At 49.4% G+C, this 6,786-nt stretch overlaps 1 protein-coding gene across 3 annotated transcripts in view; it reads left to right on the top strand.

The window, feature by feature from the left end:
* Nucleotides 1-610: 610 nt before the first annotated feature.
* Nucleotides 611-6,786, top strand: part of MSANTD3 (Myb/SANT DNA binding domain containing 3) — a 24,139-nt gene continuing 17,963 nt past the window's right edge. For 2 of the 3 annotated variants that reach the window (XM_017527794.2, XM_037738232.1), the window contains exon 1: nucleotides 611-847. The gene's annotated coding sequence lies outside the window, so the exon portion shown is untranslated. Of the gene's footprint in view, nucleotides 848-882; nucleotides 1,031-6,786 lie in introns of those variants that run through there. The other variant, XM_017527795.1, reaches the window with a different exon arrangement.

Here is a 6,786-nt window from a genome sequence, read left to right as displayed (position 1 = left end):
TGGTTTATGTTACGTGAATTTCACCTTGGGAAAAAAAAAAAGTTAAAAAGCCTTCTCTGCACTTATCTGGGCTTGAAATCTTCCCAACGGATCCAGGGCAAAAGAAACACCCAGCCACTCTGCTTGCGGGAAGGGTAAAGGGTGCCTTGTCCCGACAGTTGGAGCTGTTGTTTTCACACGCATTAATTCCCACTGAGTCAGCACAGTGTCCCAGGCTCCAGTGGGCACAGTCGCGGTCCTGGGAGAGGCACATTCCGCAAATTAACAGAAGTTTGTGGAGTCCTAAAAGAAAAGGGTCTATTTCAGTCGGGGGACTTGGACTGAACTCGTGTCCATGGCCGCCAAATCCCGTGTGACAAATGTATTCTTTTGTTGGTCATAGCAATAAAACTGTTTTTCGGGCCCCTTCAGGAGCTCCTCTGCAAAGGTGGGGAAAAAATGTAACTAAATCAGCACGAGGACGTCAGCCCGAGGAGGTCGGCAGCGAGGTCGGCGCCGACCGGCAGGTGGGCGGGGGACACCCCGCGCCCCGCCCCAGGCCCCGGGAGGCCGGCGGCCGCAGCTCGGGGAAGCGGGGACTGGCGCGGGACCGCGCTCCCGCCCTCCTCGGCGGCGCAGACTGACGGGCAGGCGGCTGGCGGTCCGCGAGGGGGCGGCGGCGCCCGCGCTTTGTGGCCGCGGCGCGCGCGGCGGGGCCTGGCCGGCCGGGGGCGCGCCGCCGCCGCCCGGCGCTCGGGAGCCCGCGGCCCTCCCGGCCGCCCTGCTCGAGAGAGGAGCCCAGGCCGCCCGCGCTCGCGCCTCGCCGGCCCCTCCCCCGGTCGCCTCGGCCGCCGCGCCGCCGCTGCAGGTAGGAGGCTCCCCTTCCGGGCGGGCCGCAGCGGGGCGGGGGCGCGGGTAGGGGGTGCGGGCCGGGCGCGCGGGGGCCGCGGGCGGGGGGCTGGCATGGCGGGCTTTCGGGCCGCGCCGCTGCGACCCCCGCTCTGCAGGCCGGGCGCCGGGCGGCCGCCTCCGCGCGCCGCGATGGGACTCGGTGAGTAGGGCAGGCCTGCTGCCTACAAAGCTCCGGGGCGCGGGCCTCCGGGGGACTCAGTGGCGCGCTCAGGGTGGGGAGCGGGGTGGGCTCTGGACTCCCGGGCTCGGGGAGCTGCTTGTGGGGAATCCAGGTGACCCGCAGTACCGCGGTCTTCTCATCCCAGCGTCCCCACTGTGTGCTGATGACTGTGCTCGGCGCTTTTCCTTACTTGTCTCCTTTAAGACCCCCCAGTGCCTGCTCCCCCGTCCCGAGTGTAACGGGAGGGGTCCCTCACTTGCTGGATGAAGGCTGAGCATCACATTCTTGCTTGACTGACCTTGGGAAAGCTCCTTTACTCCAAGCCCGGGCTACTGTTTCTGTAAATTAGAGGCGGGGGGGGGGGGGGGGGGGGGGGGCGTGGTATAATATCTACCCTGAGGCACTATTGTGAAAGATAATGTATGTAAATGATAACAGCTAAATTTTGAGCACTTTCTGTGTACCAAGCCCGAGGTACTAAACAGTTGGCGTGAATTATCATTGAATCATTACACTGGCGGTATGAGGTAGTTACTGTAAATTGCATCAATAATCTTAATTTAGGAGTACGAAATAGTGAAGAATTTAGTCTCTCTATACCGATTCAGGAGATTGGGTAGTTCTTAGGTGTGATACCATTTAAGATTACAGAGGTTCCTGCAGTACCGAGGAGAGTGGTTATGGGATGCAGGGATATATTTATCATACATTTAAAACTGAAGATAGGATAATATCAGGACTAAAGAGTGTGCCTTTCAGCATGTCAGAGAAGATGGTTGTATTCCAAGGAAATTGCTGAATACTAATTCAAAAACATAGTTTCTGAGTTAGGATTGAGGACGGCCATGGGAGTTTGGGGCCAGAGAGAGACATGGGTGCACTGAGGGGAGAAGGATTCTGAAGTCCTGGTAGATGTAGAGGAAGGCACCAGGGTTCACCATCCCTCCCCTGCAGCATTCTGGACCAGGAATGCGGGCAAGATGTCATCCATCCCTTAGAGACTCGGGCTGGGGGAGGAAGGCTGCTGGGTCAGGAGATGGGGAGGGTTGTTATAGGCTGTCTCTTTTTACTCTCAGGCCAGGCCGAAGATATTCAGACTGATGGAGGGTGGGGTGATTGGGGGACCTCCTACAATGCCATTATCCCTTCTCACAAAATTCTTGTGTTTCAGGACGCGGGATGCTCGCCAGCCCTAACGGTTGATGAGATGCTTAAAATACAAAGGCCTCACTGATATAATGGAGGAGTGCATTTTCAACACCGTTTACTGGGTCAGAGAAGTAATGGGCCTGAGGAGATTATTTTGGGTTTCAGTTTGGAATGGGGAGAACTAAAAGGCTTTGGATCCTGAAGAAGGAAGAGAGAGGCAGGAAGGGCCCAGGTACTGCACCTGTGGGGAAAGGCAGGAGAAGGAGGAGCTGAGGACTTCACCCCATCATCTGCGGAATACCCAACAGGCTGTTCAGTTCTCAGCTACCAAAGGGGCACCCTTTCCTCTCCCGGTTTGTGGTGATTTGTTACTTCACATACTGTGGAAGATCAGGGGCTGGACTCAGACACTCCTGTTCTGAGTGAGTAGGAAAGATGTCTGGGAGAAGGGTGTTTTGTTGTGTTTTTAACCAGGCATCGAAGCAGAGAGCATGTGGGTACATAGCAATGGTGAAGGTAGGGAACACCATGCATAGTTGGAAAAGCAATTGCTTTGGAGAGATAGACAGTTTGGGGTTTGGATCCTAGCTCAGCCATTTCTTAGCTTTGTACATTTTTTGTGAGGGTAATGTTTTTCACGTATCTGGCATACAGTTCAACAAGCACTAGTACCGTTTTCTCTGTCCGTGATAACATTCATTTACCAAATGTCTGCTGAGCTCCAGTCGTGTGCTGAATCATGTGTTACATCCTGGGGATACAGCAATGAGTCAGAAATTATGTATTTCCCTAGGGATTTCCCAGTCCAGTGTGGGAGATGGACGCAAAGAGCAAATTGCAAAAAATATGGGAAGTGCTACAGTATAGTCATGTACAACTGGCAGCAAGCTTCTAGAAGAGTAACTCATTCTGAGCCAATGAGAGCTCAGGGCCAGTCTATATCTAACAAGATGAGTATGAGACCTTATGACACAGGGTTTTTTTTGTTCTTATTTTTTGAGACAGAGTCTCACTCTGTTGCCCAGGCTGGAGTGCAGTGGTGTGATCCTGGCTCACTGCAGTCTCCACCTCTTGGATTCAAGCAAATTTCCTGTCTCAGCCTCCCGAGTAGCTGGGATTACAGGCACCCACTACCATGCCTGGCTAATTTTTATAGTGTTAGTAGAGATGGGGTTTCTCCATGTTGGCCAGGCTGGTCTCGAACTCCTGACCTAGGTGATCCGCCCACCTTAGACTCCCAAAGTGCTGGGATTACAGGCGTGAGACACCATGCCCAGCCATGACACAGGTTTTGAATGCTCCTTTACCACCTAACTTTGATCTCTTTTACCTCTGTCTTATCTTTGCCCTGTTAGTAGCTTCTCTCTCTCTCAAAAAAAAAAAAAAAGTTGCAGTGTGTATGTAATTTGTAAGCTGCTTCAAATTCATGTTAGAAAGAAGCTGTTTTAAAGAAAATAAGCATAACATACTGAGTATTAATTGAGGAAGGTTTCACAAAAATTATATGAGAGTTGGGCTTTGAAGATTGGAAATGGGCTGGGCACAGTGGCTCACGCCTATAATCCCAGTACTTTGAGAGTGAGACTTTATCTCCAAAAAAAAAAAAAAAAATTGAAAATGGGCCCTTGGTGGCCTTGGGGTAAAGGATTCCAGCTAAAGGAAGCCACATGTATACAGAGGTATGAGAACACAGCATATTCAAGGGCATAAAGGTGAGTTTGGTCTGGCTAGGTTGAAAAATACATGGAGAGGATAAGCGGCTGGAGGCGGTGCTGTAATCAGGGCCAGAGCCAAAAAGGCCATGAATAACCATGTGAGGAGTTTAGACTTTCATCACTTAGGCAGTGGGAGAGACATCTGAGGTTTACAAGGAGGCCTGTGGCTTGATCACTGCATTTTAAGAAGACCCCTGTAGTTGTGTGGAAGAAGGGCTGGAAGTTTGGGAGATCATTTTGGAGATTAGGTCTGACCTCAGAAATGGACAGTGAGAATGGGAGAGGAGGGAATCAGATGTTGGGGTAACAATAGGTCTTGTTAACTAGTTGCATGTGATTGAAGGTTACATTGATGCTTTTGCTTTGGGAAGCCAGGTTGATGTGGCCGACATTAGAAATCAGGAGATCTTGGTGTAGGGGAATAATTAGTTTGTTTTGGGGTATGGAGAATTGGAGTTTTCTGAGGTGCCTATGATGGGGCGCAGAGATGGTTGATAGATAATTGGAAATGTGTTTGATGCTAAGGAGAGAGGCTGGGGCTTGGAAGAGAGGTTCTTCCCAACACTGCCACTTTATTCTTTTTTTTTTTGAGACCGTGTTTCACTCTTGTTGCCCAGGCTAGAGTGCAGTGGCACAATCTCAGCTGACCACACCCTCTGTCTCCTGGGTTCAAGCTATTCTCCTACCTCAGTCTCCCAAGTAGATGGGATTACAGGCATGCACCACCACATTCGGCTAATTTGTATTTTTAGTAGAGACAGGGTTTCTCCATGTTGGTCAGGCTGGTTTCGAACTCCCGACCTAGGTGATCTGCCCACCTTTCAGCCTCCCAAAGTGCTGGGATTACAGCCATCAAGCCTGTTTTTTTTTTTTTTTTTGGAAAGAGACAGGGTTTTGCTCTCTCACCTAGGTTGGGGTATGATAGTACAGTCATTGCTCACTGCAGCCTGCAACTCCAGGGCTCAAGTGATCTTCCCATCTTAAGCTTCCCAAGTAGCTGGGATTATAGATGATCATGCCCGGCTAATTTTTTAATTTTTGATTTTAGAGATGGAGTCTCACTGTGGTGCCCAGGCTAGTCTCAAACTTCTGGCATCAAGCAGTACTCCCGCCTTGGCCTTCGAAAGTGCTGAGATTACAGATGTGAACCACTGTGCCTGGGTTTCCCCCCCCAACTTTTTTTTTTAAACAAACACTGCATATTTACTATGTGCTAAACATACAAATAAAATGTAGTTTCATGCCTCAGAGCTCACCGTCAGATAGGGAGAGCCTTCACAAGATGGATAGATCTCAGTGCAGAGTAATTCTGAGTGCCTCAAGAGGTAAATACTTGGTACCCTTGGCCTAGAGAAGACTTGAGAGCTGGTGGTTGTAGCTGAAGTGGTGGGAGTGAAGAGTGCACTTAGACAAGAAGCAGGTTGGAGTGGGAACACCTACAGAAGGGGACCTTCTGTTTTTCAGCAGTGCTTTCTGTGGAAGATGCTTTAATAATGATTCCAAAGGCATTTCAGGGAAGCCGTGGGTGGGGATGGTTTAAGATGGAGTGTGGGGGAGGGGAAGGAAGGGGTCAGGACTTTTAAGAACTCTATTCTGGTTTAGAGGGGACTGTGAGGGTGGGAAAGTGGGGGAGCCCGGGCTTCCACCAGAAGGCTAGTTCTGCATGCACACAGTCACACTCAGGCACAGATGATGAAAATAAGCACAAGTTACATGGCCGCTTGGAGTGGGTAGAAAACTGGTAGAGAGGGAATGCATTAGAGGAAGCAAGGTCAGTGCTAGATTTGACTGGAAAACTCCCGGAAAGGAAAGAAAGAAGGTGGAGAGGAGAGAGGGCTTCGGTCAGTGGCCATCCTGGGCAGACAGGTATGTACATGTGCCTGCATGTAAGAGTATTGTGTGATTACTCTTACCTCTGGATAAAATGAAATCCTGAAGGCATCATAGTGGTAGTGAGGTTCTTAAACATTGCCATTTCTACCTCCTTTGAACTGTAATAATATTTGCAAGAAGGAAACGATTATTTTATGATAAATCCTTTGTAAGAGGAGAAATTTAAAATAACAAAACATCTAGCAATCATTAGTGAAAAAAATGCAAATGGTAAGCAGGTTGGTTACGGCATCAAATTCCACAAATATTTATTGAATGCTGGATGTACACCAGGCACTCTCAAGGAGCTGTGGCCAACAGATCAGATCACCTGCTTTTGTCATTTCACCTGCTTAACTTGCACAGTTAAACCTGTGTATGGGCCTTAAGCAAAATAGCAAGGTCATCGAAAGTGCTGAGATCACTTCATTCTGTTGTAATGCTCTCTTTCGTTGGATAGTAGCTCTACCAGCCTCATAAATAATCAGAAAATACCAACTATGTGTCTTTGGCAGTGAACTGTGGAAATTAGTTTGCAGAAAAACCATTTTAATGGCAGTGCTAGTGCCGATGAACAGTACTGGATAGGACTTTAGAGAATACCCCCTTGAGCTTTATAATTTAGAGATGAAGAATTGACAGCAAGTAAAGAAGTCATGCCAAGACAAATGTCACAAAATGAATGACAGAGTTGAGAGCAGTGCCCTGGAGTTTTCAAATGGTACAGTGGGGGAGGCTTGAAGGTACCTAGCAAAAAGGGCATCTTGATAGTAAGGGGGTTCTCAAGTGGGAGAGCTGGGAAAGGGGTTGGAAAGCAAATGATGAAGGCTTGATTTCAGACCCTCCTCTGTTACTAGGGCAGCCCTGTAACCTCTGTTGCAGGGACACCCTGTTTTGTTCTAAGGCTGTTTCCTCAACTATAAAGTGAGAGGATTACACTGAGGTCCTTATTTAAAATTTATTTTTATTTTTTCTTTTTCTAAAGCTCCACTCTCAGGA

Source organism: Cebus imitator, unplaced genomic scaffold, assembly GCF_001604975.1.
Source record: "Cebus imitator isolate Cc_AM_T3 unplaced genomic scaffold, Cebus_imitator-1.0 Scaffold51, whole genome shotgun sequence".
Lineage (NCBI taxonomy): Eukaryota > Metazoa > Chordata > Mammalia > Primates > Cebidae > Cebus > Cebus imitator.
Note: the sequence above shows the minus strand (reverse complement) of the source record. Positions and strands in the feature narration are given on the sequence as shown.